The 25,611-nt window shown below is 30.6% G+C and overlaps 1 protein-coding gene across 3 annotated transcripts in view; it reads left to right on the top strand.

Annotated features, from left to right (window-relative positions):
* Positions 1 to 25,611, top strand: part of stac (C2 and C2B_Munc13-like domain-containing protein staccato) — a 352,276-nt gene that overhangs the window by 165,767 nt on the left and 160,898 nt on the right. The window lies entirely within an intron of this gene.

The raw sequence follows: 25,611 nt of genomic DNA on the forward strand, positions 1-25,611 counted from the left end.
AAAATGTGTTCAGCAATAATAATGTTTCATTTTAAAAGATTTTAACCTTGTCAACAATGCTGTGAATTCATAAATCAGTTGTCATATTAATTTTATAAATAAATTTTAGGTTATTCATGAAACTTTTATTTTAATCATATCTTATCAGTACATTCATACACGAGTTTTGCATATTTATAATGTTTATCGTCATAATTATAATGTTTATGGAATGAAAACTCTGATTATATTGTTGTTTTTATAACAAACTATTTATTTTGTTGAATTACAAATAATTTATAACTTATCCCCTTATATTATTTATTTTCATAAAATCTGTCATAGATTACGTGTAAACTGAAATTATATCTGATATTTGATTTTTTTTAGATGTCACATTTCATAAAATAGCTGAAGCAGATTATCCCCATTTTTCCGATTTGAATTTTTGTTTCGACATCATGGAAAAACGGTTAAACCGATTTTTTTTAGAAATTTTAATATGAATTTATTTTTATTCTTGTCATTGGGAACGTCAGTTCAATTTAATCTCATAATTTTCTAATCAAATTACTTCTTACAAACCTGTTTCAGAAAGAGGTGACTCGTAAATTTTTTAATACGGTAACGCTTAATTTTGTACTCGTATTATATAGTACAACACAAGAGTATGATCTACAGCCACAGGCTGCTGCTGCCTACTTGACAATTTTATTAAAAATGTACATTCATTTCTATGTTTACATTGATTTACATTGAGCAATACTTATCATTTTTATATCAAATGTTTAATTTTTTTCGTGAATTATTTTGTTGGCTTTGCCCCTGCGGTATCCAACAGCGAGAACCATTTTTGTGCGGTCTGATTTTTATAATTTACCATAAATCTTTTAATTTATTGTTCATAAAATGCAAGGCTCGGCTGATAAATTATACACACTAGCGTGCTACACGGAGACAAAAGGTGTTATCGAGTTGGGCATGGCAGCACATGATAGCTAAAATCCCCCTTCCTACTACAAACCTGAGATAATGCGATGAAATCCGTTTACCGGTTTGTTTTCAGTAACAATTAAAATGGAGTCGATTACGGCCAATATGTCAACACGGTTAAAACAGCGGGCAGTGATCGAATTTTTAACAACAGAAAATGTGAATCCTACGAATATTTTTCATCGTTTAAAGGCGTTTTACTGTACTGAAACTGCTAGTACTGTGAATAGGTAGACGTTGAAATTTTGCGTATGTGAAGCTGGTAAAGCGACAATTGAGAATGCTCCTCGTAGCAGACCACCAGTTTCTGTGACTGACGAGAAATATCGAAAGGAGGTGGACGATTTGCTTCAAAGTGACCGGTTAATCACCCAGCAACGCTTCGCTATTGAGTTAGGCATATCTAAAGAACGAGTAGGTCCCATTATGAACCAATTGGGTTACTGTAAAATTTGTGTACGATGGGTACCGTGCAAATTCTCTGATTGCTCTCCGCAAGCTGAAACGTTTTAGCCTATTCCGCATCCGCCATACTCGCCGGATTTGGCTCCGTGCGACTTCTACTGCTTTCTTCATCTCAAGAGGGATCTCAAAAGTAGTCTTTCCACCACCGATGATGAGATTAAAGCAGCTGTAACCACTTGGATCCGAGAAAGACCGCCAGATTTTTTCAGTGACGGAATGCAATAACTTGTGGGAAACGTTTATCAGGGTAAACGGGGATTATATTGAAAAATAAATACTGCATTTTGCAGCTAATGTATTGTACTTTTATTCATTTTTTATTTCATTCCAATATCTGCTTTCATTTCTATGCCACGCATATATGTGCGAAATTTATCAGCCGAGCCTTGTATCAATAAAAATAAAAGAGAAGTGAGGGTTAAGAATCAAACCAAATAATTTTAATATGGATTAAAATTCATATTAAAACATTTAATACAGGAACATTTGAACAACTTAACATTTAATAGTTGAAACATCAGAGTAGAAAATGTTTTATTCATTGAAATATTCCAATTTTGATAAGCCTACATGTCCATAAAATTGAAAGACTTAACCTCCAAAGTAGTTGGTTTTGCTTATCTCGTTCCTCTTCGACCCTTAACACATTTGGAAATCCTGAAATCGTCTGCAGTCCATGTTTTTACATACGGCTTTGGGTCCAAGTCTTTCAAGTTTGGGCCACATTTGGATCTGCTAGACGTAAATAATCGGTTCACTGACTTGCACCGCTTGCTCAGTTTTGTAGGATATCTTTAGGCAACAGAAGTATCCTTAGTCAACACCATTTAAGGACACGATAATATCTAGCATGAATAAATATAACAGTGAATATAATTATGTTAAAATAAAACTGATGGAATTGAGGTGTTTCCATTTTGTAAACAATACAGCCTAAATAGAAGTGATAAAACACTCCGACAAATATCTTGGTTGTGTTCGTATTTATTGAATACATGTGCGTCACTTAAAGGTTTTTTGTCTGTTTGTTTTTTTTTTTTTTAATTGAAAACAGTATACGTTTTTTGTTTATAAACGGAATTGTGGATTGCGTTCCAATCCTTTCAGATAATTAAAATCGTTATTTGGGATGACCTTGGGAGAGTAGAAATGTATTTGCGTCTTTCTTCTGGCACGATTTCCCATTCAGTCTGTCCATCATTAAGAATGACTAAATATTGGGAGAAAGTAAAAGCTGAGAACTTAAAGGCCAAAAGATCGGCAAAAAAGACTTGAATTATTCTGACTAAAATAGTCCTTTGCGGCCTTAAAAGTAAAAAATAAAAAAATAATTCAACTGTTTTTTAGGGAATTTTACTTTTACTATGCTATTTAACTAAATCCTAAGGACCTAATTACTGTAAATCATAAATTTATTTAATATTTTTTATTTATTTATTTGACTATAATAATAACTATACTATTAACATTACTATTTATTACTATCATTAAGTTGCAGTTTAATTTATTGTGCAATAAAAATATCTGTAAAATACGCAGTAGTAAGATGTATGAGTCACGCAAATGCATTCACCTGTAGTTTATGTTTGGAATGCGTGAATGGATGCCTTCTCAAAATGTACTTCCTTGATAGCATTATAAATAAAGTATTTTGAATTATACGACGCTATTCCGGGTAAGGACTGTTACCTAATTATCTAATTGTTGTTACCCAGAGGATACCTGCAAAGAATGTTTTCTAAATACGTTTTTAATTAATAAAATAGCTTACACACACACACACACACAGAGAGAGAGAGAGAGAGAGAGAGACACACACACACACAGTAATATTAATTCTCAAGGATAACATAATATCCCATTATCTTCACTAAGTTAACTGTACTCTTCAACATCGGTATGCTTCACCTCTTTAACATTGGTTTAAATTCAGGTGATTTTCAATACTACAAGCAAGCGACATCTTCGTTTTCTTCACAACAAAGCTATATGTATATATTAAATATTATTTACTTTCAGAGAAAGCAACAAAATTATTACCTCCTTTACATCAGGTACTTTACATGAGTCAAAGCCATAATAGATTAATATGATCTTTTTTGTTACAAAAAAATACATTATGCACACCATGAAGATATCTTAATTGATTTTTGTCATCATTGCTTGTTAATAAATGTTTATAGGGTAATTATGAATAGTCAATATCATTCTGACATGCAGTAATTAAAAAAGAAATATAAAAAAATGTATATATATATATATATATAGTAAGAAACATAGTTAAATAAATAATGAAACTTACCACATTCCAGAGATCTTTAACTCACGCAAGGTTGTCATTTCTCAGCTTTCAATTTTTTTAAATTTCTTATCATGTCTTATCATAAAAAATAAATTAATAAAAGTGAAACGATCTTAAAAAAATAAATAAAAATTTTAATATATATTTTTTCAATTCTTTAAATTTCACTTTTTTAAATTCAATGCAAAAGTAAAGATTACTTTTTGGTGTTAGGATTAGTATTATTATTATATAATTGGTATTTATTATTATTTTTTTTTAATTTGACGCCAAATGATAAAAGTCGGACTTTACAGAAGAATTGTTTTATTTCAGTTCAGGTTTTTTTAACTCCGTTTAATTTTTTTTTATAATTTTAATATAAAATAAAACAAGATTATTATTAAAACTGTATATCGGGCAAGTATCTTTAACTAACGATGTAATTTGAAAAGTATTCATAATTTTTTTTTATTAACAAGAAAAAACCAAACACTTCCCCTTCCTCAATGCAAAGACCAAACCGCTATAAGACCTCTTAAATTAAAACAGTATTGAACTTTATCAGCGATATCACCTACTGTTCGATTTATCTATTGGCCGACCACGTATTATAAAAACACATCAAAATGAATAACCTCCTCACCATATAGGAACTATAATTACCAGATCAGTGATAATCGTGATCCAAGGAAATACTTATTTTATATAATACATTTATAACATGCAAACCTTTCTACTGTCATCAGTTCTGGCTCGCGTATAGGTTTCTGTACACTGTGCAGGACAACCTATTTCCACTTGATATTAACGATAACATTTAATATAACGAGTCCTTCTATATTTAATTTTTTTATACTTGTACAATATATAATCCTTAAGCTTAATGTCAGTAGCCATCCCCAGTTTATGAAAACATTACAAAAATCTTTGAATGGAACTGTGTGCTTCACAGTTCCAGCAGCGTGGTATTGACTGTTGTGCGCATGCGCACGTAGGAAGATGCACGCAAGGCTGCAAGGGAGAGAGAGCACTCTTGTTCCCGCAATGCCGACCCTGGTGTGCTGGTGGAAGGTAGTTTTTTTACTCCGCGTGTGTTGTGCTTAAAAACTGTGTACCATTTTCTTGAATGTGATAAAGTCTAGAATTAGATTATTATCTTGCTTATTTAGATTATTTATCAAGTTTCGGAATAAATTTTATTTTTACGTATGTTTGTTTCCTTTTACACAATTTTAAAACAAAGGCTAAACATTTTCTGGAGCAGCATCCCTACTAATTTTAGCTACGAGCTGCCACTGACTGTCATTAACCGATAGTTTGCGCTTCTGGAAGGAAGAAAATTTTCCTTCTATCTCATAAATCTAGACCTAGTACAACTTTTCCATTCTTGTTAAGTTTTACGTAACAACTGGTTACTGCATTGGCGAGGGTCACTACTCCTAATCTGATGACTGCTTAACAGTCATAATGTTAGGTAAGTAATGTTAGGTGTAACATTCGTACCAAACTAGTTAGTATTCCATATCTGCGACGCTCATACGTCACTTATGAAGTAATCCTCAGCGTGACGTACATATAAACAATAAAAATATTTTTCGCTCTCGCACCGCCAAGCGAAAAAGACAGAGTCCCGGAGATTCCCCACTCGTGGTATTCCCCTTTGGCATTGGCATAAAACCTAGTTCCGGCTCCCAGAGTGGGGACCCAAGGACGGCGTAGCCAGGCCTGGTGGATCCTACAAAGGAAGTTTGAGGCGGGCGCAAAGTGAGATCCGAGACGTGGAGGCCCGTTAGAGTAAAGGACACTCCCCTTGGTTGTATAATACTTAACTGCAGGATCCGACCCGGGGGAGAAGAAAAAAGATAAAAAAATTAAAAATATTAGTTATTTATAAATAGTAGTAAAATAGATTAATTATTTTAATAAACAGTTTTTTACATTGATAATGTAAACTTAGAATAAAATCGACTTGTAAAAAAAACGCCCTAATAATTCAAGGATAACACTTTTTAATTATTATTTAAATTTTTAATTTATTACTTTAGGATCAAACTGAAACAAACAAATTATCAACCGTAATTTGCCTCCCATATAAAAACAGTTCGAAATTTAAAGAATTGAGTATTATTTAAATATGTTAAATAAAACAAATTTAATTTGTTTGAGCGATTTTTTTAAATTCGGAAGGTTTAAAAAACCGTGGTCTCCATGAAAAACGAAACTTTGTCGTTTGCAACAACACCACGCAAAAACGAACCAACCGATTGCTTTAAAATTTTCAGGATTCATTTTAGTTATCTCAGGGAAAGTTTTAAGCCATATATTCGAGACCCTAGGCCTCTTGGGGGTGTAGTTGTGAATTTTTCCTCTTGGATGACGACCTAATACAGTTTTTAATTTCGTTTTTCGCCATAAAAATTAATAGAGTATGTGTTTTATAACATATCCGATTTCCAGCTTTCTACCGTCACCTCTTTCTGAAATATTGATTATTCCAGAGTAATGGAAAGTGGAACCAAACGGGATATATTCGTCTACAGTAGGTGCTTCTATGTGAAGAACGAGGAAAATGTTTGGAGGAAAGAAAGTTTTTCAGGCTTTAATTGTTATTTATCAGTATTATTCTCACAACCATGAGGATAACGAACACAGCGGGTTCAGGGGGCTCCACCCCCTGGGTAGACGAGAAGGGCGAGTGAAGCGAGCCTTAACCGACTAATACATCTTATAACTAAGCAGTCTATAAAAAATCGTTTAATCATTAATAAAATGTTGTTTAGTAATTTTAAACTTCGTTTTATAATAATAAAGATGCAATCATTACATTTTTGTTATGTAATCATTAAAGTGAAAATTTGAACCCGTATTTCTGATTTAACTACATCAATAAGTCAAGGTTTTGTTTTTAATTATACTCCAGGAAATGTCACTTTAACATTCGTTTAAAAATATCGTTCAATTAATACGATAAGGTCGAATCGATTTAAACAAGTGCTTAAAATTTAAAATTAAAAAAATAATAATATAAATTTTTGTTTAACAAACATAAAGAACTTTACTACCGAACTTTAATAAAATACATAACCGATTACATATTATATATTTGTTAATAAAATATTAGTTTTAATTTCTTTTATAATTAAAACTTGAAAATTTGTGTATAAGAAAATATGTGAAACTGTTTCTTTTCCCAGGAACAACTAGATGAGGCTTATGTGCAACAATTCTTATCAGAGCTTATTATTATTATTCAATTTAAAAATTTAATTTAAAGAATAAGCCTTTAGAAAATATTTTATACGCTAATAAAAAATAAAAAGAACAAAAACAAATTTTTAACTGTATACCAATTGTTAAACATTACCATTCTTAAATAAAATTAATTTTATTTTTTCTACAAGTACTTACAAATAAATTATAGTATTTTATTTGTTTCTGTGCACTCGTAAATTGTGATCGTTAAAGCTGTTTTATATGTATCTTAACTCAACTTTGTAGGCTGAGTACATTCACCGCAGAAAATATTTTAGATATAGCCTACTCGTGATTGTATTCTAAATATATTATTTTATCTTTTGTGGAAAAATTACAGTATGTTGTGTACATTGCAGTTGTAATTTAATAAGTCTATTGTATTAATAGTAATACAAAAAAATTGAGTATTATCTGTGTTACGCTATGGATTTTGATTAAATAATCAGTTTTTTATGGCCAAATATAAAATTAGTATCAAATTTAATGTTGTAAGTTATAGCTTTGTGCATTCATTGTAAAATTGGATTGATTATAAATGTAAAGGTTCATAAAATAGGAGTATATAGCTATTAGCTTTTCTAAAATATATTAAATTGAACTAATCTAAAAATTACAAAATGAGAAAAATATTATTTTAAGATATTATACAATTTAATTCTCCCCTAAGCAGTCAGGATGACTGAGGAAACTATTTAAAATTTCAGCTTTTTCCTGTTTAGAAAACTGAAGAATTGAAATTAATTCATTTTCAGATAAATTACATTTAGAAACTCCTGTTCAATGGACCTACGGCATCTACCAATTAAGTGCCACTGGATTTCCCCTAAATTGTACCATTTCAAATATCAGCTATCCACATGGGTTGCGGTCAAAGTCTTCTGGATTTCCAATCGCCAATCAAAGTCCCCCAGCACCCAAAAAACGTCAAACATCCTGGTTTTAGTTCAGGCTCGACGCTGAAAGCAACGGAGTTTTTTTAGGGACGAACTTTTTTATCGGTAGCTCATTGGTGGCTTAGAGTGACTAACTTTACACTGATGCAGTCGACCGACCGTAGTCATTCCACCGATGAGCATCAACCTCAATGGCCCGGCCCAGGACCATCCATGCGTTGCGTGGTACTCTAGATCTTCCTTCTAGAGCATCAAGGAAGAGACGGATTCTATCATATATATGTGTTAACAAGAGACGATTAGGTTAATGCATAGCTCTTGGCTTGAAAGTCCAATTTTCCTGCAACCACTACCCTAAAAAGTCCAACTTCAATTGGGATAGTGAAGTTATCTCCGTGTTACTAGGAGCTGACAGTCGTGCTAGTTATCAGAATTTTTGGTCAGTTTCGACATACGGGACGAAACTGCCAGGCATGCAGCCAATCCGCCTGCTCCCCGAATTTAGTCCCATTAAAGAATAGGGTTATCATATTATTCAATCGATTAGTTTTCCTAGTCGCTCTTTATTTTTACTTACTGACTAGTTGCAATTTTGCATTTTTTATGGGTATATAGAGCGTAAAAAGACCATTTTCAAAGCCTTTGGCTTTATCGATATCTGAAGGTAAAGGAAAATGTAGATGTGATCAAAATAAATTGTAGTTGGTGGGAAAATGCTGGTACTGCAGGTACCAGAACTAGATCGCTGAACTCATTTGCGTAACAATTTGCAGGAAACAACGATTCCAATAACATAACAGTATTATGTAATTAGCGATCTTAATTACACAAGTATTCTTTACACTATTTATAGGGGAATACTAATTAAAGCACTCTTAACTATTTAAGCACTCGATACTTACAGCATTCTATTTGTTTCTAACTATTTCTTGTAACGATTAATTTTTTTAGAAAAAAGTAAAAATATAGTTCCACTTTATTTGAAACGATTAGCATAACAAAAAAACATAACCTTAATTAAAGAGTAAGTTAAATTTCATAATTTACATAATCAAGTGCAGTCTTTAAAATACCGCTTTTATTTATCTATGACCCCCTTGACCATAAAGCTGATTTTTAAATTTCGTAACTGTAGGCTTCTATTGCGATAAAAATTATTGTTATTATTATTTATTAACAAAATATTATCCGTATTCGTTACTGAAATAAAAACTTTTGTTAAATAACTGATGGAATTGCCAAGTGATTATTTCTATTTCCTTTATCTAATCATATTTTACAACCTATTGCGTTATTTAATTTATTGTTTAAATTTAAATTAGCAATAAATCTTTTATTTTGTTCTTATAAAAATCGGGAGGAGTTAAATTAAGGGATGGGTGGTTCTTCCTTTTTATAAAGTGGAGTCATCTTGTCTACATCAATACTTCGTTGTTGCGCTACAGATAAAAAACAGTTTAAACGTGTACTTAATGCAGATATTACTGCAATAGAGTTATTTGATATTATATATATATATATAGAGCGATTTATAAAACTGTGATACTAATTGTTGTATTGCGATACAAAAATATTATACCAGTATAATTATTTTTTTATATGAATATATTGTTATATTGCACTATATTTATGTATTTATATGAATTGCCACATATTTAATCAGTTGTCTATGTTACTAAAAAACATAAAATATCCGTTTTTTACAATGTTTTGTTATTAAAAATTGTATAGACACTACATTTATTTAAAATAAAAGCCGATTTTTTCAAAACTATAAAAGTTTGCTAAAACGAATATTATTTTTAAAAAAAATCCATACCTGCTTTTACAACATAACACCACGTGGTAAGATAGTAATTTACATCTTTAAAGTCTAATGATTCCAAAATTCCTGAACGTTTCAGCGAGTATTAATATCATACAAAATTAAACGATGTAAAGTAAGGATTAAAATTTCAATGATAATCTTTTAATCAATTCGTTTCCATAGATCACTGAAACTTCACACGTTGTTGGCTTTTATTAGTGATTGGTGACCAATCTATATATATATATATATAAAGAATGCGTTGAAGTGCTTGAGAGTTAGATTTGCATTATTATCCAATAAAAAAGCACGGTGCGTTACTTTTTTTTTTGTATGTACCCACATTTTTATTTCTGTCACTATGGCAACCGAAATATAAATAAGTAAAATTACTAATCTTTTTTTCTTTGTGAATATATGTATGACATAAGTATACGTCTAGACGGTCGGGCGAGTGCTGACCGGCTAGTTATTTATCAGAATATAAATTTGTAGTGCTCGATTATAAGTACATAACAAAGTATGAGAACTGTTAACTAACATTTAAATAGTTTAATGTAGAAAAATAAAATTTAGCAAGTGCTGGTAATATTTTTGAGTTACCCTGAGCACCTGAAGAGGCCCAACTCAAAAATATTAAATGAAAAGGTTAGGTTGCGATGCATCATTTTAAAAAAGTATTGAAAATCAAAACCTTTTACGTGTTAAAGTTGGGATTATGACACTTAAACCACAATCGGGGCATTAATATTTTTCACAGCTAGTCTCCCAAAGATGGTTTACACTATCTTTTAAATAACTACTAAAAAAAAAAAAAAATAAAGTTCAAGCTGTTATAAAGTTCTTTGTTTTAAAAGGTTACCGATGGACGTACTCATCCTATTCCACTTTAAAGGCTTCCTCTCATTTGTTTTCGAAAATTGGGCTGCTGAATTTAAACATGGTCTTATATCCATTCAAGATGATGAACGTACGGAATGCCCAAAAACTGCTACTACTGACAAAATCACCACAAAAGTCCATAATGCCGTATTAAATGATCACCTACTGAAGATACGTAAGTTTCGTGACATCGTAAACATCACGGTGATGTGTCCTCTACATTTTAAACGCTTTTTTGGGTATTAAAATGCTTCCGTTAGATGCCGCGTTTGTTATTAGTGGACCAAAAAGGCATTGGACTGAACATTTTTCGATAGTGTTTGGACTTTTTTTTTGACTTATTTAAACGCGATTCTGCTGAGTCTCTTTCGAAATTTTATAACACTAAATGAAAAATGGATTCAGGATTACAAGGAGACCAGACATTGTACAGGAGATCATAAAATTGGGCCAAGAAAGCGAAAACGGTTCCATTTTCAGGAAATGTTATGGTTATGATTTTTTGGAATTCTCTTGGAATGGTACTCATTGACTACCTGGAAAATGGCAGGACCATCATGGTGAGTATTACGCTTTACTACTGAACCGACTGAAGAATTCTATTTAAGCTAAATGTCCATATCTGCTCAAAAAGAAAACTACTCTTTCACCACGATAATGCACCTCCACACACGGGTTGTTGAGCAAAACTCCATTATCTACCCTTTGAATTACTTCCACATGCGCCATATTCGGCGAATTTGGTTCTAGGCGATTACTTCCTCATTCCAAACCTGAAAAAATGGCTCGCTGGACGAATATTTACTTAAAATGATGAGTTGAAAGCTGAGACAATCTCGCTTTACTTTGCAGAGTAAATCTCATTTTACTGAGGAGTATTAAAAAATTAGAAAGTCTTTGGTCTAAATGTATCGAATTGTAATGTGACTACGTGGAAAAATAAAAAATAAAAATCTCTGAAAAATCTTATTTATTATTTGCCCGGCAGAATTATATATATAACTTCTAGTTATATATATATATATATAACTTCTGTACCTATAAAACAACTTGTCCTGACTGACTGATTCATCAACGCCCAGCAAAAAGTACTGAAGATAAATTGATGAAAATTTGAAAAATATGTTCTTAAGTGCACACTAAGAAAGGATTTTTTGAAATTCCGAGTTTAAAGAGTCAAAATGGATTTTGAATTCTTTTTTGAAACCCGGCTATTTTTTTTTTTTTTTTTTATTTTCTCGGTAACAAATGAAGATACCAACTTGATTTTTGGTGTGTGTAATTTTCATATAAATATCTGAAAACCAGTTTATAAATTTTCCAGAATTTGACCTTGAAAGGAATGAAAAAATTCTAAACAAATTTGAACAATGATTGGAAATTTTCCCCATTTCCGACTATACTAAACGAGATATTCACTAGAGTAAGGCTTGCAAATACTCTTCAGATAAATATCTAAAAACCGTTTGGGTTTTTTTTTTATTTAAATTTTTTAAGGGTTGCAATGGTGTACGGCGCGGCAGCTCAACCAACACAGCCACTATTTCTCATACTGTAAGTCTGACGCGATTTGCTGCAACTGCCTTCGGTTAGTTGACTAAAATACAAAATAAAAAAAGATTTTCAAAAAATGAGAAACAAAGTACGGTGACCTCCTACTGGTGTTTGTTGGATAATGCTAAGAACCGGTCAAAATGCATATTTACTCGTACGGAGGATGAGTAATCAGTTATAAGTTGTATTTTTAAGTCGGAGGCAGACTATTTTGAAACCAGCATTCTTTAGACTGTAACCACTGTTAGGTGTTGCTTTAGAAGATGAGGTGAAATGACAATTTTGTAGCGTGTGTAAATGCCATGCTTGACCGGGGTTCGAACCTTGAACCTAGGGATGAAAGGCAGTTAAAAAAAATGGCTGCCGCTCACACCATGGAGGCCGTCAAAACGTTTCGGGTCTTGTACTGACCAAACTGCTGCTGTGAAGAAATTACAACACACTGACAGTTTTTATAAATTGAACAGGCTTTAATTTTTTAAATTTCATAATTATTCTGATAAGCATGGGTTTAATGAACACAGAGTGATCCAGGAAGCAGAGCCCTCTGGCTAGACGAAAAGGGCGAGCGAAGCGAGTTTTGACCTGCTAAATATCCTCAACCGCGACGGGAAACGGAAGTAACTATATAGCGCGGGCGAAGCCGCGATGGGGATGCTAATTTTCTTAGATAATATAAAATTTGTTAATGCAGATAAACGTTAAGCAAAAAATTGTCCTATAGTAGTATTATGTATTTTAAATACACCTTCAATTATACTATTTTCAGCAGTTAGAACTAAAACGTAATGTTATTAATTTTTAAATTAACGAATTACCCTAAGTCGTTCTGACAAAGGTTGTAACAATTACGTAATTATTATTGTTAATAACGTTTCATTAAACAAATTTGTCTGTTGTCTAATACTAGAACAACTTTATTGTTTGAAGGTTTATTTTTCCTATGATAAGCTTTGAAGACTGCTCACATTATTTATAAATAGTTTTATTTAAAGAATACTTATCGATAAGATTAAACATTTGAAATTAACAATAACTTATTTTTAAGTTGGGGACAACTATTATGGAAAATTTTCAATTATATATTTATTAAAGGAGAATATTTTTTGATTATACTTTATATTTTTTATTCATTAAAAATAATGAGAATACTTTAGGAGATGAGATATTAAATCTCCATCAACATTAATCAGCTAAAATTATGGAAGTTTAAATGATAATTAATAAGCTGAAACGCATATAAATTTATACAAAGTAAATAATTTCGCAAGTGTTTTTAAATTGTCTTTAAAAAACGCAGACAAAAGCTGTCAGTGTCGATACATGAGATATTATTAACTTTAGTGTTAAATAATTGTTCATTATATAAAAGTAATCTTAATAATTTTTATTCCAAAAACGAAAGTTTAAGAACGTCAACAAAAACTGGAAATAATAACAGTCAAAGAACTTCATAATTATAGAAACCGATAATAATACAAGGAACAATAAAAGTTATTTTGAAGTTATTTAAATAAATATCTTTAATCGAAAATGTAAAAAAATACATACTATGTTTATATAACATTCATAAGTAGCTATACCGAGATTTTTCTAGGTTTTCTAACAAAAAAAAAGGCTCCTTTATTTTTCACCCTTACGTTCACATGCGTTGGTGTAATAATATTTGAAGCAATTAATTAATATTCCAAATATCCAGGTGGATAATAATCCACTTAATCTCAGATTTTATTTTTATTAATCATAGATTATATCTCAGTTTTATTAATCCCAGATTAGGGAGGATAAAAACCACAAATAATATTGAACATACAAAATTTAACACACAGTATTACATGAGGTATTTGATGAAATTTTCACGTGTAACGAAAAAAATTATAGAATATATCCTTTTCAGATTTTGATGATTAAAAACAGATTAAATAATATTTTAGATAGATATATCAAATCCTGATGACTGGAATGTGCGGAATAATAAAAACTCCTAGTTTTAATATTGTAAGAACTTCTATCTACACGTAGTAATAATATTTTAATAAATTTCACCAATCAGGATTACTCATAAAGGTCATTTATCTTCTTTTTTTTCTTTTTTGTTGTCTTCAGTCATTTGACTGGTTTGATGCAGCTCTCCAAGATTCCCTATCTAGTGCTAGTCGTTTCATTTCAGTATACCCTCTACATCCTACATCCCTAACAATTTGTTTTACATATTCCAAACGTGGCCTGCCTACACAATTTTTCCCTTCTACCTGTCCTTCCAAAATTAAAGCGACTATTCCAGGATGCCTTAGTATGTGGCCTATAAGTCTGTCTCTTCTTTTAACTATATTTTTACAAATGCTTCTTTCTTCATCTATTTGCCGCAATACCTCCTCATTTGTCACTTTATCCACCCATCTGATTTTTAACATTCTCCTATAGCACCACATTTCAAAAGCTTCTAACCTTTTCTTCTCAGATACTCCGATTGTCCAAGTTTCACTTCCATATAAAGCGACACTCCAAACATACACTTTCAAAAATCTTTTCCTGACATTTAAATTAGTTTTTGATGTAAACAACTTATATTTCTTACTGAAGGCTCGTTTAGCTTGTGCTATTCGGCATTTTATATCGCTCCTGCTTCGTCCATCTTTAGTAATTCTACTTCCCAAATAACAAAATTCTTCTACCTCCATAATCTTTTCTCCTCCTATTTTCACATTCAGTGGTCCATCTTTGTTATTTCTACTACATTTCATTACTTTTGTTTTGTTCTTGTTTATTATCATGCGATAGTTCTTGCGTAGGACTTCATCTATGCCGTTCATTGTTTCTTCTAAATCCTTTTTATTCTCGGCTAGAATTACTATATCATCAGCAAATCGTAGCATCTTTATCTTTTCACCTTGTACTGTTACTCCGAATCTAAATTGTTCTTTAACATCATTAACTGCTAGTTCCATGTAAAGATTAAAAAGTAACGGAGATAGAGAACATCCTTGTCGGACTCCCTTTCTTATTATGGCTTCTTTCTTATGTTCTTCAATTGCTACTGTTGCTGTTTGGTTCCTGTACATGTTAGCAATTGTTCTTCTATCTCTGTATTTGAAACCTAATTTTTTTAAAATGCTGAACATTTTATTCCAGTCTACGTTATCGAATGCCTTTTCTAGGTCTATAAACGCCAAGTATGTTGGTTTGTTTTTCTTTAATCTTCCTTCTACTATTAATCTGAGGCCTAAAATTGCTTCCCTTGTCCCTATACTTTTCCTGAAACCAAATTGGTCTTCTCCTAACACTTCCTCCACTCTCCTCTCAATTCTTCTGTATAGAATTCTAGTTAAGATTTTTGATGCATGACTAGTTAAACTAATTGTTCTGTATTCTTCACATTTATCTGCCCCTGATTTCTTTGGTATCATTACTATAACACTTTTTTTGAAGTCTGACGGAAATTCCCCTTTTTCATAAATATTACACACCAGTTTGTATAATCTATCAATCGCCTCCTCCCCTGCACTGCGCAGTAATTCTACAGGTATTCCGTCTATTCCAGGAGCCTTTCTGCCATTTAAATCTTTTAATGCTCTCTTAAATTCAGATCTCAGTATTGTTTCTCCCATTTCATCCTCCTCAACTTCCTCTTATTCCTCTATAACACCATTTTCTAATTCATTTCCTCCGTATAACTCTTCAATATATTCCACCCATCTATCGACTTTACCTTTCGTATTATATATAGGTGTACCATCTTTGTTTAACACATTATTAGATTTTAATTTATGTACCCCAAAATTTTCCTTAACTTTCCTGTATGCTCCGTCTATTTTACCAATGTTCTTTTCTCTTTCCACTTCTGAACACTTTTCTTTAATCCACTCTTCTTTCGCCAGTTTGCACTTCCTGTTTATAGCATTTCTTAATTGCCGGTAGTTCCTTTTACTTTCTTCATCACTAGCATTCTTATATTTTCTACGTTCATCCATCAGCTGCAATATATCGTCTGAAACCCAAGGTTTTCTACCAGTTCTCTTTATTCCGCCTAAGTTTGCTTCTGCTGAAATTTCCTTTTTAACATTCTCCCATTCTTCTTCTACATTTTCTATCTTATCTTTTTTACTCAGACCTCTAGCGATGTCCTCCTCAAAAATCTTCTTTACCTCCTCTTCCTCAAGCTTCTCTAAATTCCACCGATTCATCTGACACCTTTTCTTCAGGTTTTTAAACCCCAATCTACATTTCATTATCACCAAATTATGGTCGCTATCAATGTCTGCTCCAGGGTAAGTTTTGCAGTCCACGAGTTGATTTCTAAATCTTTGCTTAACCATGATATAATCTATCTGATACCTTGCAGTATCGCCTGGCTTTTTCCAAGTGTATATTCTTCTATTATGATTTTTAAATTGGGTGTTGGCAATTACTAAATTATACTTTGTGCAAAACTCTATAAGTCGGTCCCCTCTTTCATTCCTTTTGCCCAGCCCGTATTCACCCACTATATTTCCTTCCTTGCCTTTTCCAATGCTTGCATTCCAATCTCCAACTATTATTAAATTTTCATCTCCTTTTACGTGTTTAATTGCTTCATCAATGTGTTTAATTGGTCATTTATCACATTCGATAAAATAACAAATGTTACTAGTCGAAAAAATATATTACTATAGATAAAAACATATGTATGATAACTAAATTTTTACAAAAAAACTATCATAAATGTCATCAATAAAGTATAAAGTACTCCTGTAACGGCTTAATGAGAATTTTCTAAAAAAAGTTGGAGGATTTATGTTGTTAATTTATATTGTGATATATTCTGTTTTGATGCTACCAATGATTTAGTTAATTCGTCGAAAACATTTTTTTTTTTAAATTCCCAAAGCAAAAATCAAGCGGTGAGTAGTCTTAACTTCTTGAATATCAATTTATGTATCTCTTCTTAAAATTATCCTTGTTAAAAACACGTTACACAGCCATACATTCATTTGTTGTGTGTCGTTTGCTTCTATCTTGTATGATATATCTGAACTTGTACCTTCACGTTCATTTATTTTACAACACATTACTCAAACCAAATATTGCGTAGTATCGAATTTACAATTAACAAAGTCCCCTTCTGAAATCTTAAAAAAAATGTGTTCTACGATTCCATAAACTGATACTGATATGGAAAAGGCTCCCTGTTCCCCTTTCCATATGCGCGCGCACACACACACACACACACACACACACACAATATATATATATATATATATATATATATATATTTTTGGATGGATCAATTAATTTTATAAATTTGTCAATTAAGAAATATTTATGATTGTTCGCTGTAACTTGTTAGAACTGTGTACGATTAGCTAACCGGGATTTTTAAACACAATATCCGAATTTCTTGAACATTTGAAATTCAGAATAAACGGAATGTTTTAGAAAAATCATGATATTATAACTGATAGTTGTTTTGCTGTGTGATCAGTAGACGGGTATGTTGTCAAGGCAACTTGTCCTGAAATACAGTACAGTACAGTTCAATGTCCTGAACGTCTTTGCAGTAATAAGTGAATTACTTTTAGAATTAACTACCGCATCGATTAGTTTTTATTAAAATTAAGTTCCTATTAATAACCTTCTGTAAGTAAATGATTATTATTGAATAATAATCATACCGTATTAAAATCTTAAAAAATTACAATGAAATTGTAAACCGTACGGTAAGTCTCATAGATATCATTTCATCCGCTCAAAAAACAAAAATTTCTCTAATATAAATAAATATGTTTTTAACGAAATGATACTTATATCAAAAAAATTAAGACTACATTATTATCAAAATCTGTTATTAATTTAGAATTTTGTTTAAAAAAAAATACATCTTAAATATATATAATAGACAATAGATATACAATAATAGATAATAAACAATGTTTAAGCGTTCCATGTAATAAGCAAAAAATAGAAAAATTTGTTACAAAACTCTTACCGACCCGATTTCATTTATGTGTAATAGATATCACATTTACAGAAATAATATAATTCTTACGATTATTCATTGTTTAATAAATGAAATCGGGCCGGAAAGAGTTTTGTAACAGTTTTTTCTATTTTTTGCTTAGTATATAGAACGCTTAAACATTGTTTATTATATATTATTGTATATCATTTGTTGTGTGTTACATATATTTAACATGTATTTTTTTAAACAAAATTCTAAAATTAATAACAGATTTTTATAATAGAAATGTAGTGTCTTACCTTTTTTGATATCAGTATCATTTTATTAAAAATAGTTTTATCTATATTAGAGAAATTTTTGTTTTTTGAGCGGAAGAAATATTATCTGGGAGGCTCTTACTGTACCGTTTACAATTTCATTGTAATTTTGTTGAATATCACTGCGTTTTGTTAATTACTCTTTTATTTATTTATTTTTTAATTACTGTTATCTTATTGATTTATTATTAAAATTTATTGCCTTAGAACAAACAAATTGAATTTCACGGAAAATTTTTTTTGTTGATAAGTCATTTCATTCACTTCACACCATATTTTTTCTTTTTTAATTAAAGTAGTATAATGACCTTCACGAATCGAAGATCCGTGATGTAATATTGTACTTATTACTTATTAAGTGTAACCCTCGATTTTTATCGCATCCGTGGACACAGCTTTTATATTATTATTAAATGAACTTTTTTTTATTTCTTCATCAGTTAGTTCAAATATTTTTAATTGTAGAGTAAAACTTTTACCAATCAAATCTATGTTTGTTTTATGTAACAAATCTTTGTTGCTACATTAGCAGCTTTCCTACTGTTCCTGTTTATTGTGTTTTATTAATATCTATAATGTCTTACAAACTAATACTTTTATTTTTTTTTAATGAAGTGATAAGAATTAAAAAAAATATTTCACTTTCAGTACTTTCATTTACATAAAAGCATTTACTATTAAAATAATTTGTAGTATATCTTCTTTTAAATTTTATGATTTCAAGTACATTATCAAATTTTTGTACGCTACCAAGTACTATCAAGTGTACTGCTACCTAGCGGTGCGATTCGTAAACCCACCTTTTTGAGAAAAAAATTGATATACTCGAGTCCCGCGGTTCATCAGATGGAAGAAAAAAATGTTGTCTAACAAATTCGAAGTATTTTTTGAAAGTATTCTTTATTACAAATCTAATTGAACTGAAATATAATGTTTTCATGCTTATTTTTTTTATTTTATTTTTTCATCCTTTTTCCCTTCACTTTTAAGTTATGTCATGTTTAGAACTGTAAACATAGTTTGTTGACTTCGCCGTGCCGTCCAGTTCTGCGGACTCTTACCAGCGAAGTTCCAAAGAACTTCGTGACATAGAAATTAAAAACGAATAACTATAGTGATTTTTGACACAATATTTAGAGAAATATTTAATATAAATAAATAATGCTTTGACAGATATGTTATCAATGGAGCTCATTTGATTAATTCCAGTTCCTGATTAATTTTGTTGTGCACAGTTCGGAAACTACACTTTACGGAGATTGTGCATTAATTGAGGATTTTCAAGGCTTAAAAGTGAGAATTTCGTTTATTCTTGTGAAAATTTTAGTAAAAGTTAGTTTCGTCACTGAACTAATAATTTGTGAATTCGAAAATATCCGCATGTTCTCGTTTGTCAGATTTAATCGCGTTAAGTAATCAGATTCATTTCAGCAATTTTTTAACAGATTAATTTTTTAAAGCTTGGAAAGATGATTTTTCTTTTACATTTATTGAATACCGACTATCTGCAACGGTAACACTTATGTAATATACATTTATACTTCTGAATCTAGTCTTGGAACTTTGCTCAACGATCACGGTCCCGATCTATGCTTTGATTCAATCTTGAAGATCTTTGTCGTTCGATCTATGTCAGTGTACACGATGTTTGTTATTGAGTCAGTCTTCCCAATTCCTCATTTTTCCGTATTTATTTTTTCATTGAAATTTGTGTTTCGGCTTTAATTAAAATCCTATAAACATTTAAGTACGATATTTACGCCGAATTGTTATTAATAAACGATTATTTTTGTAAAATTCATTTATGAAAAAATATGTTTGCATCGGTGGAAAGATCCGTTTTTATTAATAACTTTCATTAAATGTCACTCAGCCGCAATTAGCCATTACCCAACTGAAAGCTTTTTCTTTCTTCCTTCTTTGCGCAGATTATGGATTCAAAATCTATACTTTTGTTTCTCTCTGTATAAATTAATAATGTAAAAAATCCTGTCGGTTCAGAAGTTACATTGACCCGAATTTCTGACTTAATTTTCGAAAAAACGAGTTATTGTTGTAAATTATTTTAATCTGTTAAATTATAAAAAAATCTTAACTTGTTAATTTTTAGTTTTCTGTGGTAAAAATTTAAGTTTTTCTTTTCATTTTGTAGTGGTGGAAAAGTTGTTGTCAACTTTCATAACACGTTATTTACTAAGAAGTTGACCGGTTTTTTCCTCCATATTGTACTAACGTTACTAATAACGACAATTTTTTGGTTAACGTATAAAGATTGTTTAAAAATAATTAAGATTCTGTTTACCGTGTTCATTATCTATCAGCCTTTCATTGTCATTGGTGTTGTAATTCGATTAGTTAAAAATCTGTTTATTTTCACTCATAATTAATATCGGTTTTAAAATTATTAAAAAATAAAAAGAAGAAATAATCGGGATTTCCATTTTACCTTATGTGAAGATTTTACTAATGTCAGTTTCTATCGTTAAATTTTTTTTCTAAATACTACGATGAACTCGGACAAAGAAATTTAAAATTCGTTTAGCCAATCGATACTGAATATTATTGATTTTACTCAAAACACATAACTTCGGGAAAAGTTAATTATTTATTTATAATTTTTTTACATTTCGTAATTTTTTGAGAGGTTATTTAAATTTTATAAGAAATTGTTGTTACTAACGGTTTAAACAAGGAAACAATAATAATACACTGTTATAAATAGAAATCGTGTTAAGTAAGATTTGTTACGTTGGTATTGTCATATCCTGTAACTTGAGAAAACTTATCCTGGTATGTCTTTGAAATTAAAGGTTACTCTCCTAACTAAATCAACTAGAGATATAAAGATAGTTATTTATAGATACCTTAATTCACATATAACTGATGTGGAGGTATTTATTACAGCATAGTTGAGATGTATATTACTTGTTCAAATATTGAGCGTAATTTAGTTCTGTAATTTATAATTATGATTAAATTATATTAAAACTTAAATCTGAAATTGTGATCAACTATTTGTAGGATTATCTACAGTGTAATATTGTAACCAGTTAACAAGATATATTAACGATAATGAGGGATTTTTATAATTTCACCAAATTTTACTAAATTATATAATAAAAATAATAGTGTTAATAAGACTAGATTTCTGGACTAATTACGTTCTTTAGAATTGTTTTAAATGTTTTCGTCCACCGATGTTGGTTATATGATAAATTTAATTTTTTCTTGAAGAGGTGTTTTGTTTTTTGTAATCAATCAGAAGGAAATTATTAGTGTTAAGAAAATCGCTGTTTGATCAAAATTGAATTTCATTAAATAATGAAATTTATTAAAAATAATATTTGTTAAAAGTTAAAAGAATTTTTTTTTGAAATATGATTAATTAGTCCCGTGTTCGAATCCCGGTCAGGCGTGGCATTTTTACACACGTTACAAATCATACATCTCATTCTCTAAAGCAATACCTTAACAGTGGTCCTTGAAGTTAAATACAAAAAAAATCTGATTTATTAAAAAAAAAATAATTTCATTGTATTTTATAAAAAGAATTCTTCCGATTTTCTTTTATTCTGAAGAAATTATTTCATTTGGAATCATCTGCTTATGGACTTTATGAAATTAAAGATAACATTTTTGTCTGTTGTATGCAAATATTTTCATATTATTTTCAGCTAAATTTAGGAAAAGTTTCAGTTCCTCCAATAATTATATTTAAATGCTTTACAATCGCTGAATCTTTTTAAGTGAATATTTTTCTAACTGATAAAACTAAATTTCAGTGACTTGTTATTATTGTTATTTTTTTGTTATACTTTTTTCTTTACAATCAGTTTCTCAAATTACGAAACCATAAATAAATCGTGTAAAGCAATAATGATCTGAAAGAGAGGTATCCATTGATACCACCCAAAACAGTACAATAAAACTTTTAACAAACAATAATACAGTTAAAAGTACAACGAATAAAATATAATCAACAATGCACACATAAATCACAAGTAATAAAACAGAGCAAAAAGGATAAATGGTCAACACAACAGTTAAACTTTTAATAAAACAAAGAAAACAAAATATTTACTGGACAACAGTCTCAAGATTCAATACATGCAACATTTTCACTCGTCTCACATCCTCACTGTTATCCAATAGGTTAAGAGTGAAATGGGTTTCATGCGTGTTAAAATTGAGCATTTACTTTGAGCTGAACTGGTGAATTTCGTCACGAATAAATGGCATTCCTAGGTACTCGTGGATCTTCTTGTTCTTCGCAAACTTTGTATTAAATCTAAAAATGTGTCAAGATATCTTTATTATTGTCCCCAGAACTACAATTCCGATATACTCTGTAATAATTTATTATTTACCATGTTGGAAAATTATATGAATAAATTTCTTGGATTAAGTTTAATAATTCTAAGCTCAAGGATAAATTATATAAAACTATTAAATATAACATTTTTTTCGGTGTACTCCTGATATTATTGTTTATACCGGGTGATTCAAAAATGTTTCAGAACTTTAAAAGCACATAAAAATTTATTGAGATAACTTACAGATTCGATTGAGGTATCATTTCTTAAAAAAACACATCAAGTTTGTCACCCAACATTCACTTTGGTTCGATATGGCTTCCATTTGTAATGCGACATATACCCCATCTGAAGTTGATGTCATTACAAACTGTAAACAACAAATCGAGCGTTACCTCTGTAGTTGGGGCGTTAATTCGAAGTCTTAGCTCATCAAGATCAGCAGGCAAAGACGGTACGTAAACCCGATCTTTAATGGTATCCCACAAGAAAAACTCTAATCTGGGGAGCAAGGTGGCCGTGTAATTAGACCTTCATGACCAGTCCACCGACCTGGGAATCGAGAATCAAGAAAATCTCGAATTTGTAGGCGGTAGTGAGGTGGTGCCCTCTCTTGTTGATAGTAATGGCGTCCAACTTGGATATCATAGTCTAACTGAGGAATTAAAAAATTTTGAAGCATGTCCAAATAAACGATACCATTTACGGTTGCCTCCTGAAAGAAAGAGTCGTACAGTCCTTTTTGCTTAGACCACAAAAAATATTGACCTTAAGGCTATCACAATTGTGCTGCAAAGTTCCAAGTTTCTCTATCCCATATTCAGCAATTATGGTTATTCACCTGGCCGCTGATGTGATGACTCGTCAATAAAAATTACATTATCTAAAAATGTTGTCTTCAATTTTATCCATAATTTCCACACAAAACTGCAACTTTGTCGTCATCTTTAATATATTGAATCACGGTTAGTTTGTATGGCTTCAAGTGCAATTGTTTACGTAATATGCGCCAAACAGTCGTTTGGGGGATGCCAGTTTCACGTGACGCACGTCGAGTTGATTTCTTCAGACTACGTACAAAGCTTTCTCTGAATTGTTCCCCAGCAACTTCAGGGTGGCGTGGGCGTCGTGGTGATTTTTATGTTTAACAAAAACACCTGTTAACGAAGGTTTAGTGCCAAGAGTAAATTGTACGTCTACTAGGAAGCACCCTACCGTACTCTACGAAAATTACGTTGAACTGCAGTTGCTGACTGTAAATCGTGAAATCAAGACACACAGCGAGCACGTTCCGTACAATTAAATGTATCCATTTTTAGCAACACTGGTGACAGCGCTGGTGGCTGGATTAGGTACTAATGAACTATGCGAGTCAAAACTTGTGTTGTGCTATGAAACACGATCTCAACCGAATCTATAAATTATCTAAATAAATATTTCTGTGCTTTTAAAGTTGTGAAGTCTTTCTTGAATCACCCGGTATTTCTTGCTAAATATTTTCTTGGGTTCTTTTTTCCATAGCACTATTCATTAGTTAAAATAACGTGAGTTTTCTTTTATCCGTTTTAATTTAATTTGTACGTAACATCAAGAGTAGTTATTAGTGAATCGAATAATAAAAATCAATTTAATTTGCAAGATTGGCGAGTGGTCGGAACAAAAAAAATGGCATCACGTGTAACAAAATGTTTAAATCTACCTTATTCATAATTTCTCGTTATTTTTTAACCACGAATAGGATTTTTTGGGTTTTTTTTTAAATTTTACCCAATGTGAAAAGTTTTTATTTCTTTTAAATTATATTTCTTTATGATATTCTTTTTTTTAAGGCTATATAAAATATTACGGCTAAACGCGTTCTTACATTGTTATCTTACGATCATAAAAATTCTTTTGTTCAAATTATATTTCTTTATGATATTCTTTTTTTTAAGGCTATATAAAATATTACGGCTAAACGCGTTCTTACATTGTTATCTTACGATCATAAAAATTCTTTTGTTCGTGGTATTTATTGAAGCATGATTCTGTATTGGTTAGTAAATTTATGCACTGTGTATTGTTACAGGAATTTTTTTCTGTGCAATTAAAAAAAGAAAATTTACATTGTATGCTACGTGAAAAAAATTTCACATAACTCATTTAAACACATTTTTATAAATAAATTTAATAACAATACACAATCAACATGTTTTGTATCATCATTCTTGAATTAATTTGATTTTTTTTAAATTGTTTAAAACCTTTTATATGTTTTACTTATTTACTTTCTCGGTTTTTACAGAAGTTTAATAATTTGGTCGCTTATTTCTGTACCCCGCGTAATTTTGGGAACAGACTAGAGTTTTTGTTAGGGAAATGGTCTGGATCTAGAGTTATATTTATCGGAAGGTAAAATAATTTTCTTGCAGAATATTACTATTCCAGTAGATAGAGTAAGTAGTCAAAATATTTTATATCATCGTTCTTAGTTAGACATTTTGTACTGCTGGAAATCTTCTGCGTATCTTCATATTCAGACCCGCATATATATATTTTTTTAATGGAACCGACATTAAAATGCGCTAAAAAGTAAGAAATAATTTCGTCCAAATACTTAATTCCTTAGACACTTTTTTTAATTCGGCATCTGCTTCTACAAAATTAATTTCTATTTATAAATATAAATTTATTCAGTAATATTATATACGTATACTTCATAAAAACCAATACCGATATTACATCAGTGGAATTCATATTTATGTACTTTGATCGCTTTTCCGTTTGCGATTATTACGTATTTTTATATACGCCATCTATAGGTCCATTCAAGCAACACATAAATATGATTATGTATTTTGGCGCCGATTCAAAAAAAGTGTCTTAAGAATGAGCTCCTTTTTGGTGAAATATGCAGTTGTCTCTACCCATTGGTGTTTTGTTCAACATCCT

This window comes from Lycorma delicatula, chromosome 5 (assembly GCF_047948215.1).
Source record: "Lycorma delicatula isolate Av1 chromosome 5, ASM4794821v1, whole genome shotgun sequence".
Taxonomy (NCBI): domain Eukaryota; kingdom Metazoa; phylum Arthropoda; class Insecta; order Hemiptera; family Fulgoridae; genus Lycorma; species Lycorma delicatula.